At 42.4% G+C, this 20717-nt stretch overlaps 1 pseudogene; it reads left to right on the plus strand.

Annotated features, from left to right (window-relative positions):
• Positions 1-2673: 2673 nt before the first annotated feature.
• LOC123455820 lies at positions 2674-14165 on the plus strand (annotated as a pseudogene).
• Positions 14166-20717: the final 6552 nt, after the last annotated feature.

A 20717-nucleotide genomic window follows, 5' to 3' on the forward strand; every position in this document is an offset into this window, starting at 1 on the left:
GTGACCTCACAGCCCATCAGACTACCTTCACACATACCCCAGCCTTCTAGAATCTCCACCAATCCTTTTTTAAAATTTATTTTACTTATCTTTATTTGTGTGTGTGTTTGTGTGTGTGTGTGTGTGTGTGTGTGTGTGTGTGTGTGTGTGTGTGAGGGGAGCATATCAGTGTCTCTTGCCACTGTAAATGAGTGTGTCTGAGCCACCTTTTGAGTCTGACTCTACATGAGTGCCGAGAAATTGAAACTGGGTTGCCAGGCATTGCAAGAAAGCACCTCTAACCACTGAGCCATCATCTCCCCAGCCCCTCCACAGATACCCTGAGACAATTTATGCAAAAGGATTGCAGCTGAGGGGCTGGAGAGATGGCTTAGCAGTTAAGGCACTTGCCTGCGAAGCCTAAATACCCCAGTTCCATTTCCCAGTACCCATGTAAGCCAGATGCATAAGGTGGCGCATGCATCTGGAGTTTGTTTGCAGTGGCTGGAGGCCCTAGCACGCCCATTCTCTCCCTTCCTCCCTCCATTTCTCTCTCTATCTGCCTCTTTCTCTATTTCAAATAAATAAATAATTTTAGGGGGCTGAAGAGATGGCTCAGTGGTTAAGGCATTTGCCTGCAAAACCTAATGACCTAAGTTCAATTCCCCAGTATCCAAGTAAGCCAGATACACAAAATGGGCCCATGCATCTGGAGTTTGTTTGCAGTGACTAGAGGCCCTGGCATGCCCATTCTGTCTCTCTTTTTCTCTATGTGTCTCTCTCTCTCTCTCTCTCTCTCTCTCTCTCTCTCTGCTTGCAAATAAATAAATAATTTTTAATATAATAAATTTAAAAAATTAAAACAAACAATATAAAAGGAACTTTAAAAAATATTGCAGCTGATAGCCCTGAATCCTGAAGGCATAGTGCCTTCCAGGACCGTTTGAAATAGTTAATAGCAGACCCTTGCAGTCCTAAACCTGAAGGAACCATTTTCACACTGTGTAGAAGGAAGTACTCCCTCTGGTGGAGGGAATATTACGATTGGTCCAAAACACAAGACTTGGTTTAATGCTGGAGGCGAGGCTGTGATTGGCCAAATAAACAGCCATGACTGGTCCCGACACCCAGTCTTGGGCTACATCAAGCAAGCTGCTCAGGCTCACCCAGGGAGTTGCCTGGAAGCCACTTCCCTGTGTTACCTTCTCTGGTTTTGCAGCATGAGGTCCACAATGGACTTTTCTCGGGTGGCCTTTCCTGGCATGCTTTCAGTAGTGCGGAAGGAGCAAAGAGCAGAGCCGCGCCAAGCAGCCAGAGCCGCAGAGGCGCCGGGGACAGCGTGATGGCTGAGCAGACTCCCACCTGGGCAGTGGCACTGGCCCTTGGGGACTGTGGATTGTCACCAGGGTCCCATGCTCCAGCCCTTGACAGCTCTGTAACAGCCCGACCTTTCGGCTCTGCCTGTGTGCACCTTAGCACTTCCGACGCCCCATGCCACGCTTCCAGATGGCCCAGGGAAGGTTCCTGACCCTCCAAGCTAAGGAGCTGCAGCAACTTCCCAGCAGCTGAGAAGAGCTTCAAAGGCGGCGCCGGCTGTAGCGCTCTGTCCGGGACGCGCTCCCTGCGCAGACGCCAACACCCGCCACAGCGGGGCCTAGACCGCAGACCAAGCTCCGGTGCAGCCAGACCAGTTTTGGCGAACCGGTGCTTTACCAAGACTGGCTTATCGGGGTGTGTTGGGGTTACTTACAGAGCAGGGTGAGGGGCCGCTTACAGGCACAGTGGACGACTCTAGGGTGACTACATCATGGAATAGCCCAGTTTCCTCTTGAGCAGTTGTTTTTCCCTTTATATAACCTTGCCGAGGGGTCTTGTGCAACCTTTTTCTCAGACTTGTCCCTGGGTTTCCTGAGCTTCCTTCCCCCCCACACCCGAAGGGAATGTTTCAATTTAGAGGAAATTGTTATACAGCACACCCATTTTCTGACACTGGCTCTCAAATATGCATGTTGGCTATCAGCTCTCAGCTCCTGAGCTCCATGAAGATGTGGCAGGATGGAGGCCTTGGCACGGCCACTTGATAGACAGCTGGAGGGGCAACCAGCCCCTCCCCCAGAAGCACCCACAGGCCTGAATCTACCTAGCAGAACCTGTGTGGCGTGGCTGCCCTTCAGACTTGTGGGCATCCCATCCACTCACCAGAATCTCAACTCATGGGAGGGGGTACGTACCTAAGTGGTCCCTGCTGTACCCAGTGGCCAGTTGCAGGATGAGGGTTCCTGAATGCTGTCCCAACACAGGTGGGTAGTCCCAAGTCATGTTGTCAGCTGCCACTGACAACTGAAACAGCAGCTGACCAGTTGGAGAATGACCAGGACAGGAAGAAGGGAAGAAGAAGCCACGGTGAGAGCAGAGAACTGATGAGAGGCTAGAAGGAGAGGCTACGGAGACGGCTGAGCAGCTAAAGGTTCTTGCTTGCAAAGCCTGCAGGCCTTGATTCAATCCCCCAGCACCTATGTGAAGCTGGATGCAAAGTGGCTCACGTACCTGTGATCATAAAGCACTGATAACAGTAAATGACTGGGAGAATGCAAAACTCATGGGCCAGCTGGCCTGACATTTGTGTGCAGTCCAGTGATTCATTTGCAGCATCAAGAAACTGGACAAGCGCCTTACGAAAGGCAGCAAGAAGGGAGCCAAGAAGAAAGCGGTTGATCCATTTTCTAAGAAAGATTGGTATGATGAGAAGGCACCGGCTATGTTTAATATTCGAAATATTGGAAAGATGCTAGTCACCAGGACTCAAGGAACCAAAATTGCCTGTGATGGCCTCAAGGGGCGTGTCTTTGAAGTGAGCCTTGCTGACCTGCAGAAGGATGAAGTTGCCTTCAGAAGGTCCAAGCTCATCACTGAAGATATTCAGGGCCAAAACTGTCTGACTAACTTCCATGGCATGGATCTCACCCGGGACAAAATGTGTTCCATGGCCAAAAAGTGGCAGGCCAAGCTGGAGAGATGGCTTAGTGGTTAAGCACTTGCCTGTGAAGCCTAAGGACCCCAGTTCGAGGCTTGATACCCCAGGACCCACGTTAGCCAGATGCACAAGGGGGCACACGCATCTGGCGCCCATTCTCTCTCTTGCTCTATGCCTCTCTCTCTCTCTCTCTGTCGCTCTCAAATAAGTAAAAATAAACAAACAAAAAATTGTTTTTCCTATTTTTTTTAATTAAAAATTTTTATTAACATTTTCCATGATTATAAAATATATCCCATGGTAATTCCCTCCCTACCCACTCCCACACTTTCCCATTTGAAATTCCATTCTCCATCATATTACCTCCCCATTACAATCATTGTAATATCAACCTATTAAGTATCCTCCTCCCTTCCTTTCTCTACCCTTTATGTCTCTTTTTTACCTTACTGGCCTCTGCTACTAAGTATTTTCATTCTCATGCAGAAGCCCAATCATCTGTAGCTAGGATCCACATATGAGAGAGAACATGTGGCACTTGGCTTTCTGGGCCTGGGTTACTTCACTTAGTATAATACTTTCCAGGTCCATCCATTTTTCTGCAAATTTCATAACTTCATTTTTCTTTACCGCTGAGTAGAACACCATTGTATAAATGTGCCACATCTTCATTATCCATTCATCTGTTGAGGGACATCTAGGCTGGTTCCATTTCCCAGCTATTATAAATTGAGCAGCAATAAACATGGTTGAGCATGTACTTCTAAGGAAATGAGATGAGTCCTTTGGATATATGCCTAGGAGTGCTATAGCTGGGTCATATGGTAGATCAATATTTAGCTGTTTTAGGAACCTCCACACTTTTCCACAATGGCTGGACCAGATTGCATTCCCACCAGCAGTGCAGAAGGGTTCCTTTTTTTCCACATCCCCGCCAACATTTATGATCATTTGTTTTCATGATGGTGGCCAATCTGACAGGAGTGAGATGGAATCTCAATGTAGTTTTAATCTGCATTTCCTTGATAACTAGTGACGTAGAACATTTTTTTAGATGCTTATATGCCATTCGTATTTCTTCCTTTGAGAACTCTCTATTTAGCTCCATAGCCCATTTTTTGATTGGCTTGTTTGATTCCTTATTATTTAACTTTTTGAGTTCTTTGTATATTCTAGATATTAATCCGCTATCAGATATATAGCTGGCGAAGATTTTTTCCCATTCTGTAGGTTGCCTCTTTGCTTTTTTCACTGTGTCCTTTGCAGTGCAAAATCTTTGTAATTTCATGAGGTCCCAGTGATTAATCTGTGGTTTTATTGCCTGAGCAATTGTGGTTGTATTCAGAAAGTCCTTGCCAAGACCAATATGTTGAAGGGTTTCCCCTACTTTTTCCTCTAGCAGTTTCAGAGTTTCAGGTCTGATGTTAAGGTCTTTAATCCATTTGGACTTAATTCTTGTGCATGGCGAGAGAGAAGAATCTATTTTCATCCTTCTACAGATATTTATCCAGTTTTCAAAACACCATTTGCTGAAGAGGCTGTCTCTTCTCCAATGAGTATTTTTGGCATTTTTATCGAATATCAGGTGGCTATAGCTACTTGGGTCCTCTATTCTGGGTCCTCTATTCTGTTCCACTGATCTACATGTCTGTTTTTGTGCCAGTACCATGCTGTTTTTGTTACTATGGCTGTGTAGTATAGGTTAAAATCAGGTATGGTGATACCACCAGCCTCTTTTTTGTTGCTCAGTATTATTTTAGATATTCGAGGTTTTTTGTGATTCCAAATGAATTTTTGGATTGTTTTTTCTATTTCCATGAAGAAAGCCTTTGGAATTTTGATAGGGATTGCATTAAATGTGTAGATTGCTTTAGGTAAGATTGCCATTTTCACAATATTGATTCTTCCAAGCCAGGAACAAGGGATGTTTCTCCACTTTCTAGTGTCTTCTGCAATTTCTCGCTTGAGTGTTTTAAAGTTCTCATTGTAGAGATTCTTTACTTCCTTGGTTAGGTTTATTCCAAGGTACTTTATTTTTTTTTTTGATGCAATTGTGAACGGGAGTGATTCTCTGATTTCATCCTCTGTGTGTTTGTTGTTGGCATATATGAAGGCTACTGATTTCTGTGTGTTTATTTTGTATCCTGCTACATTGCTGTAGGTTTTGATCAGCTCTAACAGTTTGCTAGTAGAGTCTTTAGGGTCCTTTATGTATAGAATCATGTCATCTGCAAATAATGATAACTTGATCTCTTTCTTTCCAAATTGTATCCCTTTTATGTGTGTCTCTTGCCTTATTGCTATGGCTAAGACTTCCAAAACTATATTAAATAAAAGTGGGGACAGTGGACACCCTTGTCTTGTTCCTGATTTTAGTGGAAAAGCTTCCAGTTTTTCCCCATTTAGTAATATGTTGGCTGTAGGCTTGTCATAAATAGCCTTTATTATATTGAGATATGTTCCTTCTATTCCCAGTCTCTGTAGGACTTTTATCATGAAGGGATGTTGGATTTTATTAAATGCTTTCTCTGCATCTAATGAGATGATCATGTGATTTTTGTCCTTCAACCCGTTTATGTAATGTATTACATTTATAGATTTGCGTATGTTGAACCATCCCTGCATCTCTGGGATAAAGCCTACTGTTCAGGGTGAATGATCTTTTTGATATATTCTTGTATTCTGTTTGCCAATATTTTGTTGAGAATTTTTGCATCTATGTTCATGAGGGAGATTGGTCTGTAATTTTCTTTTTTTGTTCTATCTTTGCCTGGTTTTGGTATCAGGGTGATGCTGGCCTCATAGAAGGAGTTTGGTAGAATTCCTTCTTTTTCTATTTCCTGGAAAAGCTTAAGAAGCAATGGTGTTAGCTCTTCCTTAAAAGTCTGGTAAAATTCAGCAGTGAATCCATCCGGGCCTGGGCTTTTTTTAGTTGGGAGATTATTGATAACCGTTCGGATCTCCATGTTTATTATAGGTCTATTTAAGTGATTAATCTCATTTTGATTTAATTTAGGTAGGTCATATAGATCAAGGAAATCATCCATTTCTTTCAGATTTTCATACTTTGTGGAGTATATGCTTTTATAGTATGTCCCTATGATTTTTTGAATTTCTCTGGAATCTGTTGTGATGTTACCTTGTTCATCTCTGATTTTATTAATTTGTGTCTCTTCTCTCTTTCTTTTGGTCAGATTTGCTAAGGGTTTATCAATCTTGTTTATCCTTTCAAAGAACAAACTCTTTGTTTCATTAATTCTTTGGATTGTTCTTTTTGTTTCTATTTCATTAATTTCTGCCCTAATCTTTATTATTTCTTCCCGTTTACTGATTTTTGGTTTGCCTTGTTCTTCTTTTTCCAAAGCTTTAAGGCAAAGCATTAGGTCCTTTACTTGTGACCTTTCTAATCTCTTAATATAGGCACTTAAGGCTATAAATTTACCTCTTAGAACTGCCTTCATTGTGTCCCAGAGATTTTGGTATGTTGTGTTCTCATTATCATTTGACTCTATAAATTTTTTGATTTCCTTTTTGATTTCTTCATTGACCCATTCATCATTTAGTAGTGTATTGTTTAGTTTCCATGATTTTGTGTATGCTCTATAGCCTTTCTTGCTACTGATTTGTAGTTTAATTCCATTGTGGTCAGATAGAATGCAAGGAATTATTTCAATTTTCCTGAATTTGTTAAGATTTGCTTTGTGTCCTAATATATGGTCTATTTTAGAGAATGTTCCATGTGCTGCTGAAAAGAATGTATATTCTGCAGCCTTTGGATGAAATGTCCTGTATATATCTGTTAAGTCCATTCCTTCTATGACCTCATTTAGTCCAGATGCCTCTCTGTTTATTTTTTCCCTGGATGACCTGTCAATTGATGAGAGTGGGGTGTTAAAGTCACCCACCACCACTGTGTTTGGTGTTATCTGTGACCTTAGTTCTAATAGTGTTTGTTTGACGAATTTGGGAGCCCCCATGTTAGGTGCATATATGTTTAGGATTGTAATGTTCTCCTGTTGGAGTGTGCCCTTAATCAATATAAAGTGACCTTCCTTATCTTTCTTGACTAACGTCGGACTAAAGTCTACCCTGTCTGATATTAGGATAGCAACCCCTGCTTGTTTTCTAGGCCCATTTGCTTGAAACACCGTCTTCCAACCTTTCACCCTAAGGTAATGTCTATCCTTTGTAGAAAGGTGAGTTTCTTGGAGACAACAAATTGTAGGATCCTGCTTTTTAACCCAGTCTGTAAATCTATGTCTTTTTGTTGGGGCATTGAGGCCATTGATATTAAGAGATATTATTGAAAGGTGTGTATTTATATTTGCCATTTTTCTTTTTTTTTTTTTTGTTGTTGGTTTTTTTTTTTTCTTGTTGTTTTCTTCTTGTTTTTTTTTTTTAATTTTTATTAACATTTCCCATGATTATAAAATATATCCCATGGTAATTCCCTCCCTCCCCACCCCCACACTTTCCCGTTTGAAATTCCATTCTCAATCATATTACCTCCCCATTACAATCATTGTAATTACATATATACAATATCAACCTATTAAGTATCCTCCTCCCTTCCTTTCTCCACCCTTTATGTCTCCTTTTCAACTTACTGGCCTCTGCTACTAAGTATTTTCATTCTCACACAGAAGCCCAGTCATCTGTAGCTAGGATCCCCATATGAGAGAGAACATGTGGCGCTTGGCTTTCTGGGCCTGGGTTACCTGACTTAGTATAATACTTTCCAGGTCCATCCATTTTTCTGCAAATTTCATAACTTCATTTTTCTTTACCGCTGAGTAGAACACCATTGTATAAATGTACCACATCTTCATTATCCACTCATCTGTTGAGGGACATCTAGGCTGGTTCCATTTCCCAGCTATTATAAATTGAGCAGCAATAAACATGGTTGAGCATGTACTTCTAAGGAAATGAGATGAGTTCTTTGGATATATGCCTAGGAGTGCTATAGCTGGGTCATATGGTAGATCAATCTCTAGCTGCTTTAGGAACCTCCACACTGTTTTCCACAATGGCTGGACCAGATTGCATTCCCACCAGCAGTGCAGAAGGGTTCCTTTTTTTCCACATCCCCGCCAACATTTATGATCATTTGTTTTCATGATGGTGGCCAATCTGACAGGAGTGAGATGGAATCTCAATGTAGTTTTAATCTGCATTTCCCTGATGACTAGTGACGTAGAACATTTTTTTAGGTGCTTATATGCCATTCGTATTTCTTCCTTTGAGAACTCTCTATTTAGCTCCTTAGCCCATTTTTTGATTGGCCTGTTTGATTCCTTATTAGTTAACTTTTTGAGTTCTTTGTATATCCTAGATATTAATCCTCTATCAGATATATAGCTGGCAAAGATTTTTTCCCATTCTGTAGGTTGCCTCTTTGCTTTTTTCACTGTGTCCTTTGCGGTGCAAAATCTTTGTAATTTCATTAGGTCCCAGTGGTTAATCTGTGGTTTTATTGCCTGAGCAATTGGGGTTGTATTCAGAAAGTCTTTGCCAAGACCAATATGTTGAAGGGTTTCCCCTACTTTTTCCTCTAGCAGTTTCAAAGTTTCCGGTCTGATGTTAAGGTCTTTAATCCATTTGGACTTAATTCTTGTGCATGGCGAGAGAGAAGAATCTATTTTCATCCTTCTGCAGATATTTATCCAGTTTTCAAAACACCATTTGCTGAAGAGGCTGTCTCTTCTCCAATGAGTATTTTTGGCATTTTTATCGAATATCAGGTGGCTATAGCTACTTGGGCTTACATCTGGGTCCTCTATTCTGTTCCACTGATCTACATGTCTGTTTTTGTGCCAGTACCATGCTGTTTTTGTTACTATGGCTGTGTAGTATAGGTTAAAATCAGGTATGGTGATACCACCAGCCTCTTTTTTGTTGCTCAGTATTATTTTAGATATTCGAGGTTTTTTGTGATTCCAAATGAATTTTTGGATTGTTTTTTCTATTTCCATGAAGAAAACCTTTGGAATTTTGATAGGGATTGCATTAAATGTGTAGATTGCTTTAGGTAAGATTGCCATTTTCACGATATTGATTCTTCCAAGCCAGGAACAAGGGATGTTTCTCCACTTTCTAGTGTCTTCTGCAATTTCTCGCTTGAGTGTCTTAAAGTTCTCATTGTATAGATTCTTTACTTCCTTAGTTAGGTTTATTCCAAGGTATTTTATTTTTTTTGATGCAATTGTGAATGGGAGTGATTCTCTGATTTCATCCTCTGTGTGTTTGTTGTTAGCATATACGAAGGCTACTGATTTCTGTGTATTTATTTTGTATCCTGCTACATTGCTGTAGGTTTTGATCAGCTCTAACAGCTTGGTAGTAGAGTCTTTAGGGTCCTTTATGTATAGAATCATGTCATCTGCAAATAATGATAACTTGATTTCTTCCTTTCCAATTTGTATCCCTTTTATGTGTGTCTCTTGCCTTATTGCTATGGCTAAGACTTCCAAAACTATATTAAATAGAAGTGGAGACAGTGGACACCCTTGTCTTGTTCCTGATTTTAGTGGAAAAGCTTCCAGTTTATCCCCATTTAGTAATATGTTGGCTGTAGGCTTGTCATAAATAGCCTTTATTATATTGAGATATGTTCCTTCTATTCCCAGTCTCTGTAGGACTTTTATCATGAAGGGATGTTGGATTTTGTCAAATGCTTTCTCTGCATCTAATGAGATGATCATGTGATTTTTGTCCTTCAACCCATTTATGTAATGTATTACATTTATAGATTTGCGTATGTTGAACCATCCCTGCATCTCTGGGATAAAGCCTACTTGGTCAGGGTGAATGATCTTTTTGATATACTCTTGTATTCTGTTTGCCAATATTTTGTTGAGAATTTTTGCATCTATGTTCATGAGGGAGATTGGTCTGTAATTTTCTTTTTTTGTTCTATCTTTGCCTGGTTTTGGTATCAGGGTGATGCTGGCCTCATAGAAGGAGTTTGGTAGGATTCCTTCTTTTTCTATTTCCTGGAAAAGCTTAAGAAGCAATGGTGTTAGCTCTTCCTTAAAAGTCTGGTAAAATTCAGCAGTGAATCCATCCGGGCCTGGGCTTTTTTTAGTTGGGAGATTATTGATAACTGCTCGGATCTCCATGTTTGTTATAGGTCTATTTAAGTGATTAATCTCATTTTGATTTAATTTAGGTAGGTCATATAGATCAAGGAAATCATCCATTTCTTTCAGATTTTCATACTTTGTGGAGTATATGCTTTTATAGTATGTCCCTATAATTTTTTGAATTTCTCTGGAATCTGTTGTGATGTTACCTTGTTCATCTCTGATTTTATTAATTTGTGTCTCTTCTCTCTTTCTTTTGGTCAGATTTGCTAAGGGTTTATCAATCTTGTTTATCCTTTCAAAGAACCAACTCTTTGTTTCATTAATTCTTTGGATTGTTCTTTTTGTTTCTATTTCATTAATTTCTGCCCTAATCTTTATTATTTCTTCCCGTCTACTACTTTTTGGTTTGCCTTGTTCTTCTTTTTCCAAGGCTTTAAGGCGAAGCATTAGGTCGTTTACTTGCGACCTTTCTAATTTCTTAATATAGGCACTTAAGGCTATAAATTTACCTCTTAGAACTGCCTTCATTGTGTCCCAGAGATTTTGGTATGTTGTGTTCTCATTATCATTTGACTCTATAAATTTTTTGATTTCCTTTTTGATTTCTTCATTGACCCACTCATCATTTAGTAGTGTATTGTTTAGTTTCCATGATTTTGTGTATGCTCTATAGCCTTTCTTGCTACTGATTTGTAGTTTAATTCCATTGTGGTCAGATAGAATGCAAGGAATTATTTCAATTTTCCTGAATTTGTTAAGATTTTCTTTGTGTCCTAATATATGGTCTATTTTAGAGAATGTTCCATGTGCTGCTGAAAAGAATGTATATTCTGCAGCCTTTCGATGAAATGTCCTGTATATATCTGTTAGGTCCATTCCTTCTATGACCTCATTTAGTCCAGATGCCTCTCTGTTTATTCTTTCCCTGGATGACCTGTCAATTGATGAGAGTGGGGTGTTAAAGTCACCCACCACCACCGTGTTTGGTGTTATCTGTGACCTTAGTTCTAATAGTGTTTGTTTGACGAATTTGGGAGCCCCCATGTTAGGTGCATATATGTTTAGGATTGTAATGTCCTCCTGTTGTAGTGTGCCCTTAATCAATATAAAGTGACCTTCCTTATCTTTTTTGACTAACTTCGGACTAAAGTCCACCCTGTCTGATATTAGGATAGCAACCCCTGCTTGTTTTCTAGGCCCATTTGCTTGAAACACCGTCTTCCAACCTTTCACCCTAAGATAATGTCTATCCTTTGTAGAAATGTGAATTTCTTGAAGACAACAAATTGTAGGATCCTGCTTTTTAACCCAGTCTGCAAATCTATGTCTTTTCGTTGGGGCATTGAGACCGTTGATATTAAGAGATATTATTGAAAGGTGTGTATTTATGTTTGCCATTTGTGTGTGTGTGTGTGTGTGTGTTACTTGTTCTACCTGTGCTCTCTTCTGTTAACTGGTATTTGAGTATGGCTGGTTTTTTCTAGGTTCCTTATATGTGTGCTTTTCCTTTTGTTCAGCATGGAGGATTCTATCAAGTATTTTCTGTAGAGCTGGTTTTGTCTTCAGATATTCCTTTAACCTGCTTTTGTCATGGAATGTCTTTATTTCTCCATCTATTTGGATGGATAACTTTGCAGGATAAAGTAACCTTGGTTGACAGTTGTTATCTTTCAGAACTTGGAATATATCACTCCAGGCCCTTCTGGCTTTAAAAGTTTGTGTTGAATAATCTGCTGTAATCCTGATGGGCTTGCTTTTGTAGGTAACTTGATTTTTCTCTCTAACTGCTTTCAATATTTTTTCTTTGGTTTGTGTGTTTGGAAGTTTGAGTATAATGTGGCGAGGAGAGTTTCTTTCTGTGTTTTGTCTGGCTGGGGTTCTAAAGGCTTCCTGTATCTGTATTGGCACCTCTTTCCCAATTTGGGGAAAATTTTCCTCTATGATTTTGTTGAAGATGCCTACTATGCCTCTGGAGTGGAATTCTTCTCCTTCTACTATGCCCTGAATTCTTATATTGGATCTTTTCATAGTGTCCCGAATATCTTGAAATTCCCACTCATACTTTTCTATAAGTTTGTCTTTCTCTTTGTTGGACTGCATTAGGTCTGCCACCTGATCTTCTAGCTTAGATATTCTGTCCTCTCCCTCATCCATCCTACTGGTGAGATTTTCTACAGAGTTTTTTATTTCATTAACTGTGTTCTTCATTGCTAGTAATTCTGACTGGTTTTTCTTTATTATTTCTATTTCTCTATTTATGTCTTGTATTGCCTTCTTTATTTCATTAAATTGGTGTCCTGCCTCTTCTTTGATTCCTTTGATTTCCTCTTTGATTTCTTCTTTGATTGTTTTCATGTGTTCTTTGACCTCTTTGAACATATTTATAATTATTCTTTTGAACTTTTTCTCAGGCATTTCCTCTAACTCTTTCTCACTGGAGGACATTTCTGATGCATTAATACTTTTAGGTGGATTTATGTCGTCTTGCTTTTTAGTGTTTCTTGTGTTATAATGTATATATTTTTGCATCTTGGATTAAGTTAATGCTTGGATTTTCTAGCTAGCTGTGTATTCTTAGCTGTATCAATTGATTTGATGTAATATATTTTCAGGGTAGGACCTTAAGGTATTAGGTGTGGCTCTTAAGACTCTCAGAGTATCTACAAAGATGTTCTTAGGGGTTGAGTTTCCCTGCTATAGGAGTATTCAAGTAGGCTGAGTGGAATAAAACACCGGTAGATCCTAAAAGTTAACTAAACACTGTACCCATTCAGTCAAAAACAGCTCCAAGTATGTATGCCACAGTAGTTATTATAACATCCAGATCCTCTATCAACATAGAGGTTAAGATTTCTGGTCTGTTGAGGGATCCCAGTCAGCTTGTGACCAAGTGTGACCCTTCCCTGGTGCAAACCCAGTTACCTTGGATGAGTTTGGTCTCAGTCAAGTTGCTCACTGGGTCGTCGGGCTGCTGTTCTGATTTCTGGAGCTGGGCACTGGCTTTTCCTGCGGGGCAAACCAAGCCTGGCAATTGTGGCCCTGCAGATCAGCTCCCCCGCTGCTGGAACTGCTGCTGCTTCTGGGTCTGCTGTTGTTGCCGCTCCTGGGTCTGCCGCTGCTAGGGGCCACTGGTATCGGTTCCGGAGATGCTGATGTTGCTGCTGAACTCTGCTCCTGCTTGGGTCCCGCTGTTGGCGTGGCCGGGTCCCGGGCCGCTGCTCTGTTCGCTGGAGCTGGGCTCTGGCAGTGGGGGAGGGGAGGGAGCCGCAGCTGCTCTGGTTGTCTCGCTGCTCCAAGCGTTCTTCTACCTCGCGGTCTGCTCCTCCGCTGCTCACTGCCGCTCTCCCCTCACGTGTCCTGAGTTGCGGAGAGCGCGGTGTGAGGGGAAAATCCCGCACCTGGCTTTTCCTGCGGCTCTAGCCGAGCCTGGCGGCTTTCTGGTGCGCCCCGCTGCCGCCGCGGTTGGTGGAGCTGCGGGGGCCACTTTTTCCGGCCTGTGCGGGCTCTGGATGCTCTGGATCTCTCCTACTTCTCCGCTGCCACTTCAGTTTCCTATACACCTCACTTTTTAGTAAAAGTGTGTATTTTGCTGAGGTTTTTTGGTCTTTTTTCCCCCCCAGGCTGCTTTGGTGTGGTACCTACGCCGCCATCTTAACTGGAAGTCCAAAAAAATTTTTTTTAAGTGGCAGACCATGATTGAAGCTCATGTTGATGTCAAGACAGCTATTTGCTTTGCCTGTTCTGTGTTGGTTTTACTAAAAAAACGCAACCACCAGATCCACAAGACATCCTATGCGCAGCACCAACAGGTCTGCCAGATCCGGAAGGTGATGATGGAAATCATGATCCGAGAGGTGCAGACAAATGATTTGAAAGAAGTGGTTAATAAATTGATTCCAGACAGTATTGGGAAAGACATAGAAAAGGCTTATCAGTGTATTTACCCTCTTCATGACGTCTTCGTTAGAAAAGTAAAAATGCTGAAGAAGCCCACATTTGAATTGGGAAAACTCATGGAGCTTCGCAGTGAAGGCAGTAGTTCTAGAAAGGCTACTGGTGACAAAACAGGCGCTAAAGCCGAGCGAGCTGATGGATATGGGCCACCGGCGCAAGAGTCAGTTTAAAATTCTAGTTTTTTTTTTTTTTAATTTTTATTAACATTTTCCATGATTATAAAATTCTAGTCTTAATAGTGACAAATAAAAGGTCCTATTTGTGACAAAGAAAAGATATTGTCTTAGGGGATGGAGAGATGGCTTACCAGTTAAGGTATTTGCCTGCAAAGCCAAAGAATCCCAGTTTGATTCTCCAAGACCCACGTAAGCCAGATGCATAAGGGTGCACATGCATCTGGAGTTCCTTTACAGTGGCTGAAGGCCCTGGCATGCCCATTCTCTCCCCTCCTCCCTCCCCCTCCCCCATGCCTCTTTCTCTGTATCAAATAAATAAATAAATAATATTTTTAAAAAAAGGAAATTGCCTTAGGGGGGATGTGGTGGCACACGCCTTTAATCCCAGCACTTGGGAGGCAGAGGTAGGAGGATCGCCGTGAGTTCAAGGCCACCCTGAGACTCCATAGTGAATTCCAGGTCAGCCTGGGCTAGAGTGAGACCCTATCTTGAAAGAAAAAGAAAGAAAAGAAACTTTGTCTCAAAGAAGGTGGAACACAGACACTTTGAAGTTTTCTTCACACACATACAGAGAGAGAGAAAGAGAGAGAGGGGGGCTAGAAGGAGTCAGAGTGGAGGACATGCAGCCATGGTCGCCAGAGGATGTACCGAGAGCTGTCCAATCTTCAGCATCAAGGGCTTCTGAGTTGTAACATTGGCAGAGACCAACATTTGAAAAGCTTCTTGCCTGCCCCAGTCTCAATCCAGGTGGAGCCATAGAACCCTCAGCCAGGAGATGAGTAACAGACTATTTCAAGTGTACGCCTAGCCAGGACTTTTCAATGTAGCTGGATGCAGAGAATGAATTAAAAACGTTGCAGACTGTGAATTTAAAAATACTTGACATAAACCGGGCATGGTAGTGCACGCCTGTAATCCCAGTACTCGGGAGGCAGAGGTTGGAGGATCATTAGGAGTTCTAGGCCATCCTGAGACTACATAGTGAATTCCAGGTCAGACTGGACCAGAGTGAGACCCTACCTCAAAAAGAAAAAAACAAAAACCTTGATGTGGAGATTTTTTTATCTGATCCATAATGAAGCTGAAACAGGAATTTTGGGGTTACAACAATATGCTAATGTGCCAATAAATTCAGAGTACCCTGGATTCTTGTCTTATGAATTTAAAGAATTAAAATAAAAAAAATTAAAATCCAAGTCGGGTGTGGTGGCACACGCCTCTAATCCCAGCACTCCAGAGGCAGAGGTAGGAGGATTGCTGTGAGTTTGAGGCTACCCTGAGACTATCTAGTGAATTCCAGGTCAGCCTGGACTAGAGTGAGACAATACCTTAAAAAAAAAAAGGATTAAAATCCATAGACCAGTGGGTAAAGTTTAGAGAGGCTTTATCAGATTTAGAGAAGGAAAGAAGATGGCTTAGAGGAAGCCTAAGGATCCAGGATCAATTCCCAGGACCCACGTAAGCCAGATGTACAAGGTGGCATATGCATCTGGAGTTCATTTGCAGTGGCCAGAGGGCCTGGTGCACCTATTCTCTCTATCTGTCTCTTTCTTTCCCTCTCTCTCAAATAAATAAATGAATAAAGGGCTGGAGAGATGGCTTAGCAGTTAAGGCACTTGCCTGCAAAGCCAAAGGACCCAGGTTTGATTCCCAGGACCCATGTAAGCCAGATGCACATGGTGGTGCATGCATCTGGAGTTCCTCTTTTTCTCTCTCTCAAAAATAAATAAATATTTAAAAATGAATAAACATAAAAATATATTTTTAAAAAAATATGGGCTGGAGAGATGGCTTAGCAGTTAAGGTGCTTGCCTGCAAAGCCTAGGGACCCAGGTTTGATTCCCCAGAACCCACATAAGCCAGATACACAAGGTGGTACATATGTCTGGAGTTCATTTACAGTGGCTTTCTTTCTCTATCTGCCTCTTTCTCTCTCTAAAATAAATAAATAAATATAAAAAAATATTTTCTTAGCCAGCCATGTTGGTGGTTGCCTTTAATCCCAGCACTTGGGAGGCAGATGTAGGAGGATCACTGTGAGTTTGAGGCCATCCTGAGACTAGAGTGAATTTCAGGTCTGCCTGGGCTACAGTGAAACTCTACCTTGAAAAACCAAAAAAAAAAAATTTTTTTTTTCCATAAAAATGCAGTTAAGGGGTGGAGGGATGGTCTAGCAGTTAAGGTGCTTGCCAGTGAAGCCTAAGGACCTACGTTCAATTTTCTAGATCCCACGTAAGTCAGATACACGTGATGGTACTTGCATCTGGAATTCATTTACAGTGGCTTGAGGCCCTGGTGTGCCCATTCTCTCTTTCCTCTCTCTATCTCTAATAAATAAATAAATAATAAAATATTTTTTAATGCAGTTAAGGGGCTGGAGAGATGGCTTAAAGTTAAGGTGCTTGCCTGTGAAGGCTAAAGACCTAGGTTTGATTCTTTATACCCTTGTAAGCCAGATGCACAAGGTGGCACATGTGTCTGGAGTTCGTATGCAGTGGCTAGAGGCCCTGGCACACCCATTCTTTCTGTATATCTATCTACCTTGTTCTCTGTCTCAATTATCTTATTTGACAGAGAAAGAGGGAGAGAGAGAGGAGAATGGGCACTCCGGGGCCTCCAGCCACTGCAAACTAACTCCAGATGCACGTGCCCCCTTGTGCATTTGGCTAATGTGGGTCCTGGGGAATCGAACCAGGGTCCTTTGACTTTGCAGGCAAACGCCTTAACCACTAAACCATCTCTCCAGCCCTTAAAAAAATGTGTGTGTGTGTGTGTGTGTGTGTTTATTTATTTATTTTCAATCAGAGAGAAATTGAAGAGAGACAGAGAGAATGCCTAATTGCAGTTCTAAAAATATTTATTTGGGCTGGAGGGATGGTTTGATTCCCCAGGACCCACATAAGCCAGATGCACAAGACAGCACATGTGTCTGGAGTTTATTTTCAGCGGCTGAAGGCCCTGTGTGCCCATTCTGCCTCCCACCCTACCTCTCTCTTTCTCTCAAACAAATAAAAATCAAATTAAAATTAAAAAAAATTTACAGGGGCTGGAGGGCTGGAGAGATGGCTTAGCACTTGAGGCACTGGACTGCAAAGCTTAAGGATGCAAATTTGACTCCCTACAACCCCCGTAAGCCAGCCACACGAGGTGACGTGTGCACACAAGGTTTACACGTGAGCACGGTGGTACGCGGTTGGTGCACAAAGTGGTGCACACGTCTGGAGTTCGATTGCAGTTGCTAGAGGCCCTGGCATGACAATTCTCTCTTTCTTTCTCATAAAAGAAAAGAAAAGAAAGGTGTGGGGGGGGGCGCTATAGAGATTGCTCAGCAGTTAAGGCACTTGTCTGCAAAGCCTAAAGACCTGAGTTTGATTCTCCGGTATTCACATAAAACCAGATGTACAAAGTAGCACATGCATCTGATGTTCATTTTTAGGGGGTAGAGATCCTGGTGCATCTTTTGTCTCTGTCTCTCTTCTCTCTATCTCTCTCTGCTTGCAAATAAACAAATAAAAATATATTTTTTAAATGCAGTCAGGATCCAGGTATGGTGGCTCACGCCTTTAATCCCAGCACTTGGGAGGCAGAGGTAGGAGGATCGCCATGAGTTCAAGGCCATCCTGAGACTATATAGTGAATTCCAGGTCAGCCTGGGCTAGAGTGAGACCCTACCTCGAAAAACAAAACAAAACAAAACAAAAAATGCAGTTCGGCTGCCAGGCATGGTGGTACACACCTTTAATCCCAGCACTTGGGAGGCAGAGGTAGGAGGATCACAGAGAATTTGAGACCACCCTGAGACTGAATTCCAGGTCAGTTTGAGCTAGAGTGAGACCCTGCCTCAACAAACAAACAAACAAAAGCAGTTAAGTGTGGAGCAGGTAGGTCCAGGCTCCCTGTGCCCTGGCAGCTCATGTGGGGCAGGTAGTACCCTGTGCTGAGGAAGAAAGAGAATATTGGGGAGAACAGAATACATCAATACATAAAAAAGAGAGAGCCAACTGTCTACCAGAAGATGGGTCAACTCCACCTTATATGCCAGGGCCCGGAAGTCATCACAGGGGAAGCGGTGACACAAATACTGCGATCATGGATAGCCTGAAAACCAGTCCTAGGGAAGTGCTGACAGACACTGTGGGCACTCAAACCTCATCAAACCAGAGATCCACCGGGCGTGGTGGCGCACGCCTTTAATCCCAGCACCTGGGAGGCAGAGGTAGGAGGATCGCCATGAGTTCAAGGCCACCCTGAGACTCTATAGTGAATTCCAAGTCAGCCTGAGCTAGAGAGTAAAACCCTACCTTGAAAAACATAACACAACACAATGAAACAGAGATCCAGAGGATACAGAGAAAGCCACAGTAAATCAGGTCTCTATCTTACCCACCTACACTCAGGGAACACTGTGGAACAGAGGGCAGGAAGATTGTAGGAGCCTCAGGGTGGGTGGGAATAGCCTGAGACACCGTGTTTCCCTCACCCCTGCAGAGACTGAGGCTTTATTGGTCCCCACCATGAATACCAATAAGCCCACCAAAGAAGAACCTTAGCAGAACTGGGGCTGAGGAGAAGGGTCTATATGTATAATCCTCTTATTTTAAAAAAAATCAATAAATATAAAAAATACTTAAATTTAAGAGAAGCTATAACATAAAATAGTGAATGGCTACTGGTCATTTCAACTTTTATGTGGTGAGAGGCTGACTCACTTCCCATGGACTCATTCTTAGAAGTCTCATCAGAATCCTCTACAAGGTCAGGAGGTTCACTGTCTGTTGCAGTCAGGTTCACATTGCTGGTAGAAATCACCCAACCAAAGGCAGCTTATGGGGAAAAAAGAGGTTTATTTTGGCTTACAGGCTCGAGGGGAAGCTCCACTATGGCAGGGAAAACGATGGCATGAGCATCACCCCCTGGCCAACATAAGGTGGACAATAGCAACAGGAGAGTGTGCCAAACACTGGCATGGGGAAACTGGCTATAACACCCATAAGCCTGCCTGCAACAATACACTGCCTCCAGGATAAGTTAATTCCCAAATCTCCATCAGCTGGGAAACCTAGTGTTCAGAACACCTAACTTTATGGGGGACACCTGAATCAAACTGCCACACTGTCTATCACTCAATAGCTATTGGAGCTTGTCCATCCTCACTCTTGGCAGACGACTTGAACTAAAAATTCCTCGTGTGTGTAATAGGCATGTGCATATGTGTGTGGTCACGTGTGTGTATGCATGCTTGTAGAAGCCAGAGGTTGGCATTGGGGGGGTCTTCCTCAATTGTTCTCTACCTTACTTTTTGTACTTATTTATTTACTTATATATGGGGGGGGGCAGAAAGAGAGAATAAGTGTGTCAGGCCCTGATGTGGCTGGAGGCCCTGGTGTGCCCCTTCTCTCTCCATCTGCCTCTTTCTTTCTCTCTCTCTCTCTCTCACACACAAAATAAATAAATAAACAAAATATTAAAAAAAAAAAAAAAGACAAAGGTGGCTGGGCTGGTGGCGCACGCCTTTAATCCCAGCACTCAGGAGGCAGAGGGAGGAGGATCGCTATGAATTTGAGGCCAGCCTGAGATTACATAGTGAATTCCAGGTCAGCCCGGGCTAGAGCGAGATCCTCCCTGGAAAAACAAAAACAAAAGCAAACAAACAAAAAAGACATAGGCACTGGTTGGTCCACGATGCATCTAGCACAGTGCCAGGCCCAGAAAGCCGGCCAGATGAACCTGCCAGCAGGAATATTCACTTAGGCAGCAGGGACTTAGGAAGCGAGTCTCCCTTTCCACCATCTTGGGTCGCCACTTTGGAGCACTTCAGGACATAGCTGCCTACCAAGGGCCTTTTTTCTCTGTTTACCGAGCCTGTGTTCTCTCACAAAGGCTCACACCGAACATCGAGCTCACCAATTTTGCTAGACTAGTTTGCCAGCATGCCTCCTGGATCCTCCTGTCTCCATCTCCCCAGTGCTGAACTTAGAGGTACAGGCGGTCACACGTGACTTTTATGTGGAGGCTGGGGATCCAAACTCAGTTCATGTTTGCAAGGCAAGCACTTAACCCACGAATCTGTCTTCCCAGCCCAGTTTTTGTTTGTTTGTTTGTTTTGAGGTAGGGTCTCACTTTATCCCAGGCCGACCTGGAATTTAGTGTGTAGTCTCAGGGTGTCCTTGAACTCATGGAGATCCTCCTACCTCTTCTTCCCGAGTGCTGGCATTAAAGGCATGCGCCACCACGCCCGGCTTATAATATACTGTTTTTAAGACCTTGGTGGCAATTTCTGTCTGTTGTTTTGCCTCAGCATGGCTCATATTAGTAAAAGTGGGGGCTGGAGAGATGGCTTAGCGGTTAAGCGCTTGCCTGTGAAGCCTAAGGACCCCGGTTCGAGGCTCGGTTCCCCAGGTCCCACGTTAGCCAGATGCACAAGGGGGCGCATGCGTCTGGAGTTCGTTTGCAGAGGCTGGAAGCCCTGGCGCGCCCATTCTCTCTCTCCCTTTTATCTGTCTTTCTCTCTGTGTCTGTCACTCTCAAATAAATAAATAAAGTTAT

Source organism: Jaculus jaculus, chromosome 1 (assembly GCF_020740685.1).
Source record: "Jaculus jaculus isolate mJacJac1 chromosome 1, mJacJac1.mat.Y.cur, whole genome shotgun sequence".
NCBI classification, from domain to species: Eukaryota; Metazoa; Chordata; class Mammalia; order Rodentia; family Dipodidae; genus Jaculus; species Jaculus jaculus.